This window comes from Ixodes scapularis, unplaced genomic scaffold (assembly GCF_016920785.2).
Source record: "Ixodes scapularis isolate PalLabHiFi unplaced genomic scaffold, ASM1692078v2 PGA_scaffold3__209_contigs__length_174095766, whole genome shotgun sequence".
Classification (NCBI taxonomy): domain Eukaryota; kingdom Metazoa; phylum Arthropoda; class Arachnida; order Ixodida; family Ixodidae; genus Ixodes; species Ixodes scapularis.
The window spans coordinates 67,647,870-67,665,863 of NW_024609868.1; the positions used below are offsets into that span (position 1 = coordinate 67,647,870).

The window sequence follows — 17,994 nt, forward strand, 5'->3', positions numbered from 1 at the left end:
ACACTAAACCGCAAAAGAGCATGAGGCGAAAAATAAGAAAAAGGAGCCTGGTGTGAAAGGTCCAAATCACCACCATAGCTTCTACTTCAAATACAAGGGCAGTTTCACAATACACAAATAGAGTTTTGTGATTTCGTTATATTTACACACAAGGACATTGATATCCAACGTATTCAGAGGGATGACACCGTCTGACCAATCAACATAGATCCTTTTCTACCAAAGTTTTACATGTAAGGCCGGAATTCCGCTGAAATTTCTCACGTAGACGAGTTGTCCGATCGAATATATTGCCATTACTTCCGATCTGGGAATCGCTCGATCTTCGTTCATAGGCCATAGTGTTATTCAATCTAGAGGTGTGGCTCTTCGTTCGCCGAAGATTGCTTCGGCGGACGTCCTGTGGAAGATTAGACCGTCGCGTGCTGCCGAGACAAGAACATGGCAATTCTTCAGTGAACTGCTTCTTCCGTAAGCTTAAAGAAAGCTTTCTTCATTTCGCACTCCGCAGTTCTGCCTGCCCGTTAGTTGCAAGATGGTATGGTGTACTAATATAGTTCCTGATGCCGTTTCTTTTTTTTTTTTTAACTTGTTCATTTCATTTTAAACAAGATTCGGCGCGTTATCAGAGAAAAGTATTTTCGGTAGGGCAAAAGTAGCGAAAAGAGAGCGTAGAACATCAATGACGCGTGTGGACGTCGTGGCGTGCATCGTGTAAACTTCCATTCACTTAGAGTATGCATCGACCATGACTCCATCAATGCGGATGCGTTTCGCCACCCACGGAATGAATAGTGGATCGTTTTCAGTTACTGTTCATGATGGCGCTGGACTCGAGGAAGACTTCGAGTCTTTCCGCAAAGTTAGCCCAGGTGCCAACACTTTTGTCGAAAGCGGTAAGTTTTCGAAACGTCGACAACGTTGGTATCGACGCGCTCTTGCTTGACACTGAACGCTTACCATTCGCTGAGAAGAAACTTGCTTGTTCGTCTGCCACGACTCGTCCGATATCAGGCCATCACCGTAACTCCACCTCCCGAAAAAGCAAATCTTCATGTTCCGCATGTCCATAGTTAGCAATCACGTGAACTTATAAATTCCCGAACGCTCATCACTCGCAGTCGCTAAACGCCGTCGCTAAACGCCGCTTATTCATGGCGTCTTCATTGCAAATGAACGTCTTCCTATTTATTATGATGTTTTTCATTATACCGGGTGAAACAAGGAGACGGTAGGCTCTTTAAATCGACCGGAAAATTCGGTTTCTTAACCTATCGCGCTACGACTTTGTGCAGCGTTGCGCACACATGGTGCATTTTTTTCGTAAAATTTGCAAAGAGCGGACTTACCTGAGGAAAAAGTAAAGAAAGAAAAAAGGCTTAGCTCCTATGGAAACGCAGCGACGCCACCGGTCTGCAATCAACACGGCGCCGTTTTGCACGGTAGACAAGAGATGGCGCAACGAACGCCGCCGAGGAACGAGCATACGGGCGCCGAGAGCCGGCCGAGGTATTCCTCAAAGGCTCTTTAGCAGACGATCTTTTCGACTCAAAAGCGGCGCGCGTTCCGCAGGCGGCGACAGTCGCAGAAACAAAAAAGACAGGCGCGGAAGGAACTGCAGTTCCTTGTCTGCTAATTACGCCGGCTCTCGGCGTCGTCTGCTCGTTCGTTGGCGGCAGTTGGCGTCGCGACCGCTTGCGCCATCTCTTGTCTACCATGCAAAACGGCGCCGTGTTGATTGCAGACCGGTGGCGTCGCTGCGTTTCCATAGGAGCTAAGCCTTTTTCTTTCTTTACTTTTTCCTCAGGTAAGTCTGCTCTTTGCAAATTTTACGAAAAAAATGCACCATGTGTGCGCAACGCTGTACAAAGTCGTAGCGCGATAGGTTAAGAAACCGAATTTTCCGGTCGATTTAAAGAGCCTACCGTCTCCTTGTTTCACCCGGTATTCCTCCTGAGCTGTACTTATAACATTATATGTGTCGGTACTTCCGAAAATATTGCAACGGTGTTTGTTTTCTGAGAACTATAATGCAACAACCTTTACAACATCATCCGGATCCCGTGAAACACAATATTTCGTGACGTCACTTTTCAGTCGTCATTTTAGTGGTAAGAGTACCGTAAATAGCGAAGCAGTTTAGTAGACGTCCGCTTCTACTGGTGTCTTGAAAAATTTAGTCCACTGAGCGTGCAAAAAAAAGAAATTGGGTTGTGCGTGTGTTTATACAGCCTAAAACTTGGTCTGCCTCACAGGGGCGACGAGTCTCCCAGCTGTAGATGAGAAATTTAGCCAGTGCGGTACAACCGCTAGTCTGGGGTCTTTAACGTGCGTCACGCAGTAGTGATACACGACCGCACGCCGGCACGATGCTCATCCAGATCACTGCAGCGTGCATTCCTACAGAAGAATATTTCATTGACAGAATATTGACACGTCAATCAACAATTGATTCTTTCTTTGCAAGACTCATTCCGAAAGCCCGTGGCAACCGCCGAACCGCGTGTCCTTATACCAGAGAACAATTACTACACAGCCTGACATTCTCGCATACATGAGTTTGCCGGACCACGCTACTGAGCCAGCAGGGGGGCTAAGCTCGGCGCGGCGAGATTGAGGCGAGTTCTCCGCCAAACTCGCCGACCGCCGCGATTGGTCGGCGCCGTGCATGACGACACGCGCCGACACTCCCTAGATCGTGACGTTAAACGGAGGGTTTGAGGCGGTCGGAGAGTTGCATATTCGGAACTCGCGGCGAGATGCGGTGACGTCATTGTGACGTGGCAGAAGCCGCCGCGGATGGGAAAAGCTTGCCGGCTCCGACCTAGGCGAGTTTGGGCGAGTTGGGCGCGAGATCAGGGAGAAGCGTCCAAAATGGCAGCGTTTTCGTTCGTGTTTTGCCGTCGGCATAGGTATTTAAACCACGCCAATGTGTTTGACATGGACGACGTTCATTTTCAACAACACTATCGCCTCTCGAAAGACGTGGTAAGGTGGCTGTGCGATGACCTGCGCGGCGAACCGGGCTTGAGGCCGTGAATGAACCGTCGCCCCCGTCGTGAATCCTACATCCAAATTCTACAAAGTGAATCCTAGAAACAAATGTGTTTTTACGGCAATCTGCAACCAGGAACGCAATTTACCATTACCTACAGGCTTTTACAATTATTGTGATGGGTTGCTGTGCTGCGTAGATGCAAGATAAACGCACTTGATAAAATTCAAACTAAAACAGATGATAGAAGAAAAGGAATATACATGAATGGCGCAGACTAACAACAGTGTAATTTCTTTCTCATCTTTCTTCTTCCACACCGTATTTTGACAAACAAATTGGCCGTTAGTTGTTTATACAGCAGGAGAACATGCCAGAGCATTGCGACATTGTCACCTACTGTCGATAAGCAATTTAGCCAGTGCAGTATGACTGCTAGCCTAGGGTCTTTAACGTGCACCACGTAGTAGTGATACACGACCGCATGCCGGTACGATGCTCATCAACATCGAAAAGGGCAGGGGTGGGGGCGAATCCACGATCCTGGGTTCTGCAGCGCGAGCTTTCGCTCCACGTGCACCCTATCCTGAAAAAAAAAAGAAAAATTTTGTGGCTGTGTGGCGGTGTGGGGGTAGAAAGATGAGAAAGAAATTACACAGTTGTTAATCTACTCCATTCCTGTATGTTGTTTTTCGTCTATACTATGCTTTAGTTTATATCTTTATCAAGAGCGTTTTTCTTGCATCTACGTGACGCAGCAAACCATCACAATGTCTAGTCAACTAGCCCACATCCAAGCAATGTTTGTATAATTAGCATCCCTGCTGTTACCTATTCTTATTTGTCATTTACGATTTAAATAAAAGAAAATTGGGCTGTATGTATGTTGATACTGCCTAAAACTTGGTCTGCCTCAACGGGGAAGATTCTCCCAGCTGTAGATGAGAAATTTAGCCATGCAGTGCCGCACAACCGCTAGCCTGGGGTCTTTAACGTCCATCCCGCAGTAGTGTTACACGACTGCACGCCGGTACGATGCTCATCAAAATCGAAACGGGCAGGGGTGGGGATTGAACCCAGCATCCTGGGTTCCGCAACGGACCTTTCCCTCGACGTGCTCCGAGCTGGTGTGCGCTAGCCCAGCCGGCCACCGGTCCCCCGATTTAAATAAAATAAAAACCCTTCACTGCGGAGCGTAGGGAAAAATCGGAGCTACGCTGGGGAACTCGCCGCCGCCGGGGGAGTCGGAAATGTAAGAGGGGGAGTGGGAAACTCCCCGGGGCGGAGTCAAAAGAAGCTCCTCCCCTCCCTCGTGACGTGGCATCGGAGAGATTCCCGCCGGAGGCGAGCTTAGCCCCCCTGAGCACAGCTGGAAGCGGCGCGAAGAAGGCCAAGATGGGAACGTGATGGTGCTCGAGCCATCCCAACGTGAACCAATATTTCGGCCAACCCACGGTTGCGTGTCGCCATCTATTCCTTGAATTAACGCCTTGTTCAAGATGGCTGCCGTGGGACCGCAGCCTTAACAAGAAGTGAAACATTGTTGTACGACTTTGTGCGTAAACCACCCAGCTCACGAAAGTGTAGGGTTGCATATTTACTTCCATGAAAAGTTCCAATCACCGCAGACGCTTTAAGTGCAGACCTAACTCCCAGGCTCCGTCTTCGGTAAGCTCGGGATGGGCATGCGTCACGAACGGCACTTATCGTACCGTATCCCACCCTTCCCGGGACTGGATTGATGGGAGATTGAAAGCATGTGCAACTCCGCACCACTCTTGGTCTCGACCACTTCCTCAAATTACTAGTTTCTCGAGGGAGACCATCGACGTACAATTCGCAACCATTAGATTTCTTTACTTTTCCAACATCCACTTAGAGATAAAATGTAAAAAAAAAAAGAGAAAACTTTCAGAAGGACACGTCTTACCAAAGCAGAAAAAGCCATGCGTGAAGAGAAGTAGTTCTTTCAATTGCCGACGCACCAATTATCTGTTGTACGGATCCCTCCTTGAGACGTCTTATGATTGCTATTTCCTTTCGGCTTCAACGTTGTCTCCAGTTGTGGTCAACAAGCGAGATTCGTTTCTTTGGCAACGGCATTGATTTGATATCGATGTATGGTTCACAAATAATAACTTCTCTGGTCGCATTCTGCTGTTTTGGCATCATCAATTGCTCCTCGTATCCAGCATGCGGAAATGGCGCTCTTTATAGTCTTGTTTCACGAGGCTTGTCATAACTCAAGTGTAGATCGCTGCAGGTGCTGGACTCGAACTCTTCTGTGTTATGTCATACCTCATGGTACTTGCGCACATTCTGCAGCAAAGCGCGCGGGCGCCAAGTGTTGCGATATTACTCTCAAACAACATACAAGAACAAAGAGAGAAAAAAAAAGTTCCGGAGCAAGCCAATGTTATCATCCAGTTTTGTTACGCCGCCGCTGCCGCGATACATCGAAATAACTTCAGTCTTTCTGCACGTAGGACAACACCCGCTGTTGCTTTGCGTCTGCAGAGGACCAGACGGCACGAGCCGTCTAGTGCACTGCCACCAGCCTCCTCTGAACTAAAGTCATGACGGCGTCGAGCGTGAATGGAATTCATGCTTAGTGAGATCGGTCTACTAGTAAAGCAAGAAAATCGACGACCCTGCCAGCCGCATCTATGTTCTCCCGAGTGCCGACCTTCCTTCCCAAGAGTACCAGCACCACTGGGAAGCTCATGGAAAACCACAATCTATATCCGTACACCCTGGCAATTCCCGCTCTACTGCAACAGGAGCGTTACAAAGATTGCCCTTTTATTTTATCACCCGCCGCGACCGCGGCAATTTCAGGTGACAAATTTACGAAACTCGTTTACGGGGCTTCTCCGGACGCCGGAAACAATCACATACGGTTCCCAGGGGGCCTTATTGCTCACAATTAGTTTCCCGGAGCGAATCATTTACAGAATCTAAACTGACAGTATGTACATGGTATACGTTGAGAAATAACACTTTATACTTTTAATCTCCGCCTATCATTCTGTCAGCGCAGGGTTGCCAACTGAGAGCATTACTCCGGGTTTTTCTCTCAGTCTTCCGGTTCTGTCCTTCCTTCCTTCTAAAACGTCATAGTCATCATAGTATATAGTCACCGACACCTTAAGAAACGCAGAGCGTGGCATATTACGTTCCCATTTCTTGCTTCCTGATTGGTTTCATGGGACTTTTAATCGCCTAAGGGCGATATCTGATTGGCTGTTGAGCAGTCATGAGATGCCGGGGATTCGCCGCACCTTGCGTTTCGTAAGCTGTCGCTGATTCTACCCAATTTCAGCACCCTAATTGCGATAAAATACACTCTTTCTAATCGTACAAGAGGGCCCTTCAATTTTTGAAGGGTGGAAAAAGGGTGTAGAAAAAACTGAAGTGAGCCGAACATCCATTTTGAGGGTGTTCGGCAAAGCGGCGCCCTTCTTTATCTAGGTTATTTTAGCGACAATCTCGAATAAGTCTTGCCTGTAATAATATTTTTTTGCCGGAGATACATTCCTTGAACTTGAAAGCATTCCGGATTACGCGAAATATTAACGATAGCAAAGCAACGTACGTGTAATCTTCGTAATTACGAAGGAGGTGCACCTGTGAATGTGCGTCTCTGAATTGTCGAGTATATAATTGGTGGTGGAGCAGTCACTAGGGTCGTGACTCCTCAATTGTTCACGATCCATGCCATCCGTGTTGGCCGTTTCCGCGTATGTGAAAACCGGATGTGCGCGGTGCTTGTTAATTGCAAGCTTGGTGTTCGCAAAAAAAAAATGACCGCATCTCCACCTGGTGAATGATGTTGATTGGGGCGAAGCTCTGGTGGTGCTGATGATACTGGTTTTATTGTTCATAGGTAGTGCTGATGGTGCTGATTTTTTGTTATTGCTCATAGGTAGTGATGAGTTGCGGGTTGCGTTTCGACTTCATTATTATTGCTTTATGGTCGGTGAAATGCAGAGCAAGTGGTTCTTCTGGCGGATCAGCTTGGATCCGCTAGAAGCCGTGGGAACGCATCTCCACCTCTTGATTCAACGGTTCATGTCAGAAAGAGAATGTGTGGTATGGAACGTGGTTATATACGCATTTGAGCATTCGACCGCAGCGCTTGCTCGTCTATAAACGTTGAGCCAATGCATGCAAAGTTTAACGCGATTATATACGCATTTTACCGCGGCGCCCTCTCCTGTATAGACGTTGAGTGGCTACATGCAACGTTTCATCCATGACATCCCCAACTCTTGAGTTACTACCACATCTCAGAGCCCCCTACTCGTCCCGCAGTCGTGGCCGAGTGGTTAAGGCGATGGACTAGAAATCCATTGGGGTCTTCCCGCACAGATCCGAATCCTGTCAACTGCGCAAACAGTTTTTTTTTTTTTTTTTTTTTTTTTTTTTTTTTATGAAGACAGATGGGATGGCAATCGATGTGAGCACGGACGCCGGACCCCCCAGAATAGGCTAGACCCTAAAAAGCTTCGCCCCTAAAAAAAAAAAATCTATTCGCGGCGAGAACCACGTTAGGGGGCGCGACTGAGCAGCACGTGAATGTCACGTGATATTTGGAATGTGACGACGCCCGATTTGTTTGCATGGCGCGCGCCATAGCGGCACGGCCTGATTGCTTGCTTTCGGACGCCCGGCGCGGTGGTTCCTTATTGTTCTCTCAGCGGTGACACAACATACGCGAACGAAGAAGGTATAAGTTTCCGTCCATATCCGATAGAAAGACAACTGGGCTAACAGCGCGATGGTGTGCTCGAACCGCTTATCAGATACTTTCACCACGAATCGTGTTGTATTTTGTATTATGTTATTCTGCTTCTTTTTTCTTTTTTTTTTTTTTGCGAGTGTTTGTTTCGTTATCCTTACGGATTCCAGGGGCAGAACTCTGTGCCAACGATAATTTAGTAGTCCGCCTTTTTTCCCCCTCCGCACCCGAAGTTTTTTCTCCGTGTCATCCGTGTCACCTGTCGCGCTGCGAAGTTGAAAGAATGAACAATTGTTTTGTTCATTCTTTGCCGGAACAAAAGAAGGCTCCTGTGTCTGTTCTACAAATCGGGTTCCGAGGATCCCAGATCCTAACAAGTCTTGCCTTTCTCATGGTGCAGTAGCTGGGGCGTAGTGTTGTGATCGAGAAAGAAAAAAGATTAACCTATGCTGTATGTTTCACTATTTCGCTTATCGGTGAACGTCTTTGGGGTTTTGTGTGTGTGTGTGTGTGTGTGTGTGTGTGTGTGTGTGTGTGTGTGTGTGTGTGTGTGTGTGTGTGTGTGTGTGTGTGTGTGTGTGTGTGTGTGTGTGTGTGTGTGTGTGTTTGTGCAATTAAAGGTGCGTCGCTGAACGTTCATGCTCAATACTAAGAGCGTTCATTATTCTTGGCGGCTTATTTACACCAATACAAAACGTCATATAACGTCCCAAAATAATGGTTCTGATCCTAGGGCTTATTGCATTTTATTGACAGTAATTATAACTGGACCAGAAAGGTACTTTCTTCACTCGCAGGTCAGGTATAAAGAAATCCCACATCTCCTATGTTTCTAATATTATTGTCATTACGGTCATCATATTGAATTGAACTGAATTGAATTTATTTCCGCCACATTGTGCCGAGGACCCCGGTCAAAAAGCCTCCATGATGAGCCTTGACAGGGTCCAGTGCCATATCGCACAGATGTAGCTGTTATGCCACAGATGTAGCATACATCTGTGCAATATCTCAAATGGCTGTCATTTGTCATTAAAGCGTTAGCTGTCGATCAAAGGATTTGTTAGTTTAAATGCACGATCTTGACAGAATGACTTGTTGATAAAGATAATTTGACAAAACAATTTCCACTAAAAACTTGCCTGTGTTTTTTTTTTTTTTGTTTTTCTAATAATAGTATAATGGTTTCTTTTTCTCTTTTTATTCGAGGTAGGTTTGTAAATTGTGTGCCTCTTCACATTGAAACATTTCTTTTTGCATCACCTCAATAACGACTCAGTTATCCATATTTTAAATACTGGAAGCATTCACTTCTTCACTTTAATTACTAACATATTAAACGTAGTGCTGCTGGTGATTTTATCGAACTTGGTAAAGTCTAGGATGTGTAAAGAAGAGCAAATACTGTGCAGGACTGCCCTTGATTTTTTTTTTTATGTAACAGTTGGGATTGAGAACTAGTAAGTTTATCTCAAGAGAGAAAACCAGGACAACAATGGTGTCTTTGATTGTTATCCACGGAAGTTTGACAAGGCATTTTTCTAAAACTGTCGATTACAGTGAGAAAACAAAAATTTGAAACATTAGTGAGTTAAAAATTAGCGACTTCCCCTCACTCTGCTCATGACAAAAAAAAAAAAAAATAAGAACACCCAAATTAGCCAGATTAAAGTCTGGGATGAAGGCCAGCCAGCCGCAGAATTCGGAATCGTCCACGGCATATGCAAGAACATGTTATAGAAAAAAGAATTAAAAGTTAGTAACGGGACAACGAGGCTGAACGAAAGCCCATTCAGCCCTGAGAAGCAACTGCGGCGTCCTCACTTTGGGTTGTGCGGCGCTTCCGCTAGATGCATGACACCAAAACTTCTCTCCGGGAATAAGATGCTGCTAAGTTGGTAAACAACCAATTTTTCGGGCGTTCACCAGCATCCTAAGGGTGTTGGTGTAAGACCCTTAGGGTGTTAGCTCTGAGACAAGCTGATCTGCATCATTAAGGGTGTAACACTTTTTAGTGTGTACAGCGAAAAGTAAATCACAAGGCAAGAAGGGTGGACATAATTAGCCAAGCCCAGCGTTTCTTAATTTGTCTTTGAGGCAATTCAGTGAGACAAAGTTCTAAGCGATGTGTTTCGGAATGTGAGGGGTTGAGTTCGCAGTTTAGTGTTACCCGGTTTGAGCCGTCAAAACGCTATGCAAGACAAGAATGAGACTGCGAGCGAGTTCATTGAAATAGAAGCAAACGTTAGAAGGTATAACAAGAATATGTATTCCTTTCTCACGCGGTCATTTCAAAGGCCTTTGACATCTGATGTCACTTCCTTTAAATTTTATTACTTTGCTTTCCACGACGATCGGATACGCAATTCACGCGGAATGACATTTACGCCCAATGGGGTCGAAGACACTGCTTCATCTCTTCGGAAACCTCTAGCCTCTAGCAAAATTAGTAGATTCCTTTCACGGCAGGAAATGTGTGCGTACAAGCTGTTATTTATATCTTAGTTTGAAAAAGAAAAAGAATGAATCTGCAGATGAATCGCTTACTCTCGGGCGTGTTTCTTTGGCTTCGCTCGCGCTCGTGTTGAAACAGAAGATTCACAACGTACTATTCGCAACTCCACCAGGCGGTAAAGACATGAAGGAAAGGAGCTGGAAACTTTTGCCGATCCCAGTGTACAGCAAAACGTGGAGCGACCTGGCGTCCGATATGTGAAACAGGGTAAAGAGTACTGAAGGTGCAAGGTTGTGGTAGCAAATAACAAGTGAACACAGGCAGCATACAACATGTGCACATCACGTGAACGCGTGTTGATGCAAGAGTTCAGCTAATTGCTCACGTTTTTGTCTTCTCGTTTTGCTGCAATTGTTATCGCGTGGATAGAAACTAATATGCGTTCTTTTTATTATGAGCTCCTTTCATTATTTTAAGCACTACGCGTACTTAGTAGAAGTAGGAAAGTATTTTTCTTGTTTCTAGTTCCCAAATGCGCAGTTTCGGTAAACTCATGTTTTTTTGTTGTTGTTTTTTTTTGTTTTTGCGCTTTTTTGAACAACGTAGTGTAGGGGTAGCATTGAAATAAGGTAGGATTGAAGTGCGCAAATCAAAAAAGACCGAGCGCGTAAAAATGTTTGCGGGAAGCTGTAGCATCCTAATTAGCCCTTCAAAAAAAGTTTGTCGAATATATACTTTATTTTATTTCACCAATTCTTGATCATAAAAATTAATAATTCTCTGGCCAGTTGGTGCGTTTACACAGTCTAGTCCCCCCTTCAACTGATTAACATTCTTTAAGTTTCGTATTGAAAAAAAGAAACTGTCTCGAATAATATTCGTTGATAGTGCTTCGATAAAACTTCGTTGCCCGAAGCGTAAACTGTTTTTCGCCGCCCAAGGGATTCTTGCACGGCTCTGTTGAGTCTGCTGCAAGTGACGGGTTTCTTTATTGCCGTCGGAAAACCCTTTTAATACTGGAAGACAAGGTTCAAGCACCATTCTCTGGAGGCGCATTCATTAATCTTGCTCCAGCGTGCGAGCAATTTATGCAGACTGAGCGAGGCGAGGCCATCAAACGCGCGTCGTTGGGTATTCTCCTAACTTACTAGGACGCATGTATTTTCACCGAATCAAAAACTTGAGTATCCATTCAAGTTTAACCTCTCCAAAGAAAGGGTCTAAACCTCCACTTGTTCGCCAATTCATAAGAAAACAAAAATGAAGCTAGATCGCGACGGACGTTATGGCCCAGTCTTATCAATTCTTTACTGGTCCGACTTTGAGCCAAGTTGGGGCAAACACGTAAGTGGACTAATCGAAACAGGCGCCATCGAATATGCATGCCTTTCGTGGGATCGCAAAGCGATAAATCTCAAGTCAGTGCCTTTCAATCGTAACGAACGGAAACATAACAAAAAAAAGCAATGTAATGGGCTCTCCAAACTCCGAAAATTCGCCCGTCAAGCGAAACGAACGAGGAAAGTAACAATAACAAACACTTAAACAATGTGGCTGATTTTTTTTTTACGTTTTTCTATAGATTTATTGGAACCACAACTAGTTCATTCTTAGATGTTTTTTTCTTTTTTTATTAGCAAGCCATATCTTAGTATTTACGTAGTGCGGTTTCTTCCACATCTGCCGGACGTTTCAGCGAAGACTTTCAAAAATTCCCAGCAATAAAGTGGATAAGAAAAAAAAAAGCTTACGGGAATTGATTGCCTGCCACGGCGGGCGTCCGGGATTGCAAAAAAAAAACTACTAATTAGCCTAATATTGATTAAGATCTACTAATTAATTTTTAAATTAGTGAAAGTAAACATACATGGTTCCAAACAGAAACTTGTTGAGCGTCGTCAAAAACTACTAAATCAGTTGGTGCGCTAAAGTTTTCACTTGTGCAGCATATACACAAGGCTGGCGATGGAAAAAAGAATCGGGATGAGAAGGAAGAATATCATGAACGTTTTATGTTTCGCCAGCTTTGTGCCCGCTTCGCTTGTGGTAACTTTAGGGCCATCCCGCGCTTCAGGCGTGATCAATTGACTGGGCCGGTTACACCAACGCCGCATAGAGCAAATCCAAGCTCAGCCAAGAACCTAATCAGAGTTTCGGTTTCGTTATGTGGCACCTTAATCAATACACCTCCCGATTAATCTATTAATGCATTAATCGGGATTCAATTTTTAACCAGTTAGTCGGTTAAAGTTTGAAAAACAAACAGAAAAGTAAAAATTCAAAGCTTTAACCACGCAGATGTGCATGACTACACTTGTATGAAGTAAAGTTTAGCGAAAATTTTGACCCAAAAGTAAATTGTAGGGGCGAGATTTGTAACGCCAAACACGTTGAGAAGGTTATACGTGTGCCCGCGCGAGTGTTCGTTTAGCGGAGCAGACTGTTGTGATGGTCTTTTGACTGTTGTCAACTGCACTTCGAGGTTCACTTAATATCTAAAATTTTTCATTGAGCCGCTTATTTCAGCAAAAGCAAAAAAAAATATATATAATAATTTTGACTTATTAAAAATGTCATGCATGGGAATGAAAGAAACTATTTAATCGAATAATAAATCGATTAGAGGGTGGCGATTAATCGAATTAAAACTTTTATTCGACGCCCAGCCCTACTTATTCGTATGGGTTTTTTTGTTTTGTTTTGTTTTTTTGTCGTTGTTGTTGTTGTTTTCAAAATCCCTTGCCCCCGCCGTGGCTGGCATTTTGTTCCAGGAAAGGGTTTCTTTTTTTCTCGACCACTTTATTAGCATGCAGTCTTTTTTTTCTCCAATCAAACAACCCAGGCGAGCGCGTGGCTTAGAAGGCCTGCAGCTTATCTATCAAAATAAATCTGAACGGTTATCGAGGCTTCAACTGCTGTTCAATTTTTGTCGTCACTCCCCGCTGGACCGGTTGTTGCTGGGTTAATGCTAATTTCGGCGCTAAGCGCTCCGTGTCAAAAAAAAAAAAAAAAAAAAAACGAAATCAAGCGCGGGTGAAACCACCGGGTCGGCAATTTAAGCGATTAGTTTCCGCGTAATGGATAAGCTCGCGTGATAAACGATGACGAGCGGTTTCTTACTTTACTTCACCGAGCAGGCAAACGTGACCGAAAACGAGCGCTGAAGTTGGCACTGACTCATAAATCGTTCGCCGACAAAGGGGGGAGGAACGACAGAAATCGAACAGCCGTTGAAATGTCGTTATGCCGTTCGTGCGTATACAATAGCATCGATGATAGCTCAACGTTCTTTCGTCAAAAGGCACTGGAGCTATTCGGAGCCCCAAGCGCTCACCTCGGTTTTTCCTATTACTTCCGCCACTGTACTACACAACGCGACACTGTAGTACGAGAAACGAGGTCATGTCGGAACGCCCGGAGCGCTGTAGAAACCGTCAACAAAATTGGAAAATTCGAAGGCACTGAATGACGTGAGATTACTCCACCTCTACAATGCGCTTTTTCGAAGCACCGAGAGAAAAAAAAAATAATACGGATCGTGCGAGGGTTTCAGCGGTTTGAACCTTATTTTTTCGCTTACGTTTCAATCATACTTTTCTTTTTTTTTTTGGCAATTAAGGATCTTGACGTTTGTAGTATTCGCAACTCTTACGGTCTATAGCGGCCGCACTAGTTCCTATCCAAATGGCTGTCAACTGGATGGTGGTCATAGACTAGCAGTGCGAGGTTGGGTCTGTGACGCGTGAGTAATCCTAATTGGGTGAAACACGGGCGATAGCAGAACCTTACATTATACTTCCCACGGCAGGAAGGTAAGGGCAAGCCGCTTCATTGTGAAGCCGTTCATCCAGCAGCTAGGGACAGTAATTTACACACCGCGGTCACTGAAAGTTTCGAATATAGCTTTTAGTCAAATACTGTTTTCAGTTTTGCGCGGTTTTATTTCTCTGCCTGAAACACTGGGGCCTAGAGACTTCTTAAGACAGCAATGTCTTTTATCCCTGCCTCCCTCAACGGCACTGCCGGGGAAAATTCAAGTAAAACAAATTGCGACATATTTTTAATATGACCGTAATTGCGATTTTCATACAATAAATACGCTCGTCTAGAAAAAAAAAATTAGAAAAAAAAGTGAAACAATATTTGCCTGTTTGCGTTTTCGTTTTATTTTCGGTTGGATTTTCGCACGTATCTTGTAGCCTATAGGCCCTTAACGCGAACACGGCGAGAATAAATTTTCGCATTTAACTCATACATTGTAGAAACCAACACTAAACAAAGAAATTACACAAGCGCGATCATTTGGTTTTTATCCACCAAATTTTGTTCGGCGAGCTTCTCTTTAAACGAGGGGACAGGTCAGCAAATGCTGACGCCTCGCGCAAAGCGAACATGGGTGAAGTTGTATCGTTCCTTCGCCGCATATTCGCTGTCCGACCCGCGCCTTTGATAGCGCTGCACGCCACTCAGGGTATGAGGCATGCACAGGATGAGATCCGCGCGCTCGCACCAGTATCTTTCAAATCGCTGTACCTACTATATGAAAAAAAAAAAAAAAACACAAACCGCAAACGTGTCTTTTATAAACGAAAAAGGGAAAAAAAGACGAAGTGTTAGCATAGGATCAGAAGTGTCTCATCCAGCTCCACTAAAGCGATTTTTTTCGGTCCTACTTCGGCGCCACTTCTAGCGCCGAAGTTCACACGGAACATCGGAAGTTTCAAGGACCTCGCTAACCGCACTTTGCCGAAAACCGGGTAAGCGACCTTCGGCAAATACGGCTTCCAGCGATGAAGGAAGACCGCTGCTGCGGCCACCGGTACTGGGCCCAACAGCCGAATGTGAAACACTATTCACGCAGCCGAATCCCGGCGACATCGTGATTTTGCACCGAGGCGATGGAACAATCGCAACTGCAGCCGAATGCGGTTCATCGGTCAACCAAGCGGGTGCCTCGAACATGGAGACAGACGCCATAACACCGCTGAGCCTAACCAGCGACTGTGAAGCCCGAAGATTACGCGAATCTTCAGTAGCAAAAAAGCGTAAAGGGGAAGACTTGACGCAGGCAGACATGTTTTTCGACGCAAAAGGAGAAATAATGGACGACAAGGGTTGCAACGACGACGACGACTGCAACAATGCTGAACGGGAAGTTCCGAACTACCACAAAAAGAAAGCTCAGCGCAAAAACAGGCCAAATCGACCCCAGCAGCAACAAGACGGACCGAGGTACACGGTCATCGTCAAGCCCACCACGGCCATGAAAATCACCAACGTGGACTCATGGCTTCTGTGGAGCACCTTCCGGAAGCTCTTAAAGTCGCCATGCGAATCCGACCAGTTAGGTTACACCGTCAATAACAGAAATAACTTCATCGCAATTACCGTGCAGACGGAACACCACGCAGAAGACCTTATGGCACTCAAAGAGCTGCCCACGGAGGACCCTAACAAGACGATCCAGGTCACAGTATACAGGTCAACAACCGGCAGTCAGCCACGAGGAATTATACACGGCGTTTCACCTGGCGACGCAGCACGAGGCATTGTTGACAATGCCATAGCGGACTACCATGACATTATTCATTCTCGACCCCTCGGCAAGAATGGGACGTATTTAATCACATTTCAAGGAAGGGGTATCCCGAGGAGCATCCGACTATTTGGAAAATACCATACTGTGTTTCCCTACAAACCAACTGCGGTCATCTGCCTACAGTGCTACGAACTAGGTCACATGACCACGGTATGCACAGGCAAGCAACGGTGCAAGTCGTGCGGCGAGATCCACCCGACCAACCAGCCATGCCAGGGCAAGTACTGCCCGAACTGCAGAAAGACAGGTCACACGGTATTCGAAGCAGAAGCGTGTCGGGCCCGGAACCGGGCGGACGACAAACTCCAGAAACGGGCGGCGGCCGGTCGACGTAACTATAACAGCGGAGTGGTTACCGCTGCGAAGGGCAGGACCTCTGCCCGGGCGACATTCAAACCGGACGACTTCCCCTCCCTCCCAATCCAGAGGCTGCACCACCAACCAAAGCGCGATACAGAAACGTCGTACAGCCAAGTCCTAGCTCCGAAAGCTATGAACACGGACGTGTCCCATATCGGGCCGCCCACCAACATTAGCAGCAGAATGGCCGTGGAACTTGCTCAACTTAAGGAAAGTAGCCGCAAACTACTTGAGAAAATTCAACAACTGGAAGTAAAGTACGAGAAACAGCTCCGACAAGAACAAGAAGAGGCCCGCAAAGCCCAAGCCAAGACGAAGGCCGAATCCGACCGGAAACGTAGGCAAGAAGCGGAACACCAAATTCGAGTAGAACAGCAGAAAGCTGATGAAGCACGTCGACGTGCCCAGCGCTGCGCCGTCACCTACGAACAAGTCATTGAACGGAAAAGGAAGGAAGCCGAAGCAGCAACTGCTAAGGCCACATCAGCACACGGCGCGCGCGCAAGTGCCCCAACACAACAGGATTGAAAAGAGCCCTTCCCGCCAAATGCACCTTTATCACAGGACAGCACACCGATATCGGGGTGCCTTCCAGGCTCGCCCCTCAGCGGCGAACATCTCCTACAACTCGTGGAGAGTAGACTTCAAAAATGGCAACAACAGCTCCAGCAACAGCTACAGCAACAGCAACAGGTCATGATGCAGCAGATGCAGCAACAACTGCAGCTGATGTTCACCCAGCCTGGACAAGGACCGGCAGCACCGGCCCAGTAACCCAGACATGGACCAACACCATAGACGAAATAAAAACGAGAAGACGTTTACAGCTCTCCAGTGGAACTGCCGGGGACTGCGGGGCAAGAAGTCTGAACTTAAATTACGACTCAATGAGCGGAAGACGCCCGTGGATGTCATCCTGCTCCAGGAAACGCACGAGGCAGAGATAAAGCTGACCGGGTATGTCAAGTACGACAAACCGAGCATCACGCTGACCGTTAAAGGCAAAACGAAAGTGCAACCGCAATCCGCAATCTTGGTTCGCAAGGACCTCTTGCCCCAACAGCAATTGGACACAGGAGAGTGGTGTACCGACTCACAAGAAGTGGTGGCCGTTCTGGTGGAGAGCGAATGCGACGGCCCGATCCTGGTAGTGTCAGTGTACTACCGACCTAGGACATCAACGGCAAGGAAAACGAGATCAGAAATCGATCATGGCTGGATAGAGAAGCTAGTACGAGAGTACGGTAAGAAAAGGAAGCACACGATCCTGATCGGAGGGGACTTTAATGCCGAACATGAAGAATGGGGCTACGCCAAATCGTCGATCAGGGGTACTGAGCTGCTCCGCAGAGCCACCGGAACAGGACTGGTCCTAATCAACGAACAGGGTGCTAAGACACGGTCCACGCCCAATATCAAACAGCAAGACACAACGCCCGACCTGACTTGGACCGACTCGCGTACTGCGAGAAAGACCGAATGGAAAGTTTTCGAAGATACGTGGGGCAGCGACCACCACCCCATAGAGACGTCGATACTTGGCAAAACAAAGCGACGCAAGAAAAAGAGAACGGTCAAGACCACAGTATGGGACGACTTCCGTGCCGCTCTAGAAGAGTCTACGGGTACAACCTTTGACGACCTGACAAAACGAATGAGGGAAGCAGCCAAGACTGCCACGGTCGAGACCCTAGTCGAAATAGGAGCGCCGATCCCGGACACCAGGCTACTGTTCCTCTGGCGCAAAAGAACAAACTACTTGCGACGCTACCGTCGCACTCGGAAAAAACGGGACATCCGAAAAGCAAACAGGTACGCAAAGGAGGCGCAACGACACGCCAACA

The 17,994-nt window shown here is 46.3% G+C and overlaps 1 protein-coding gene across 2 annotated transcripts in view; it reads left to right on the top strand.

The window, feature by feature from the left end:
* The window catches only part of LOC8032994 (RYamide receptor), a 147,054-nt gene that overhangs the window by 14,212 nt on the left and 114,848 nt on the right, over nucleotides 1-17,994 (top strand). The gene's annotated exons all lie outside the window — the stretch shown is intronic.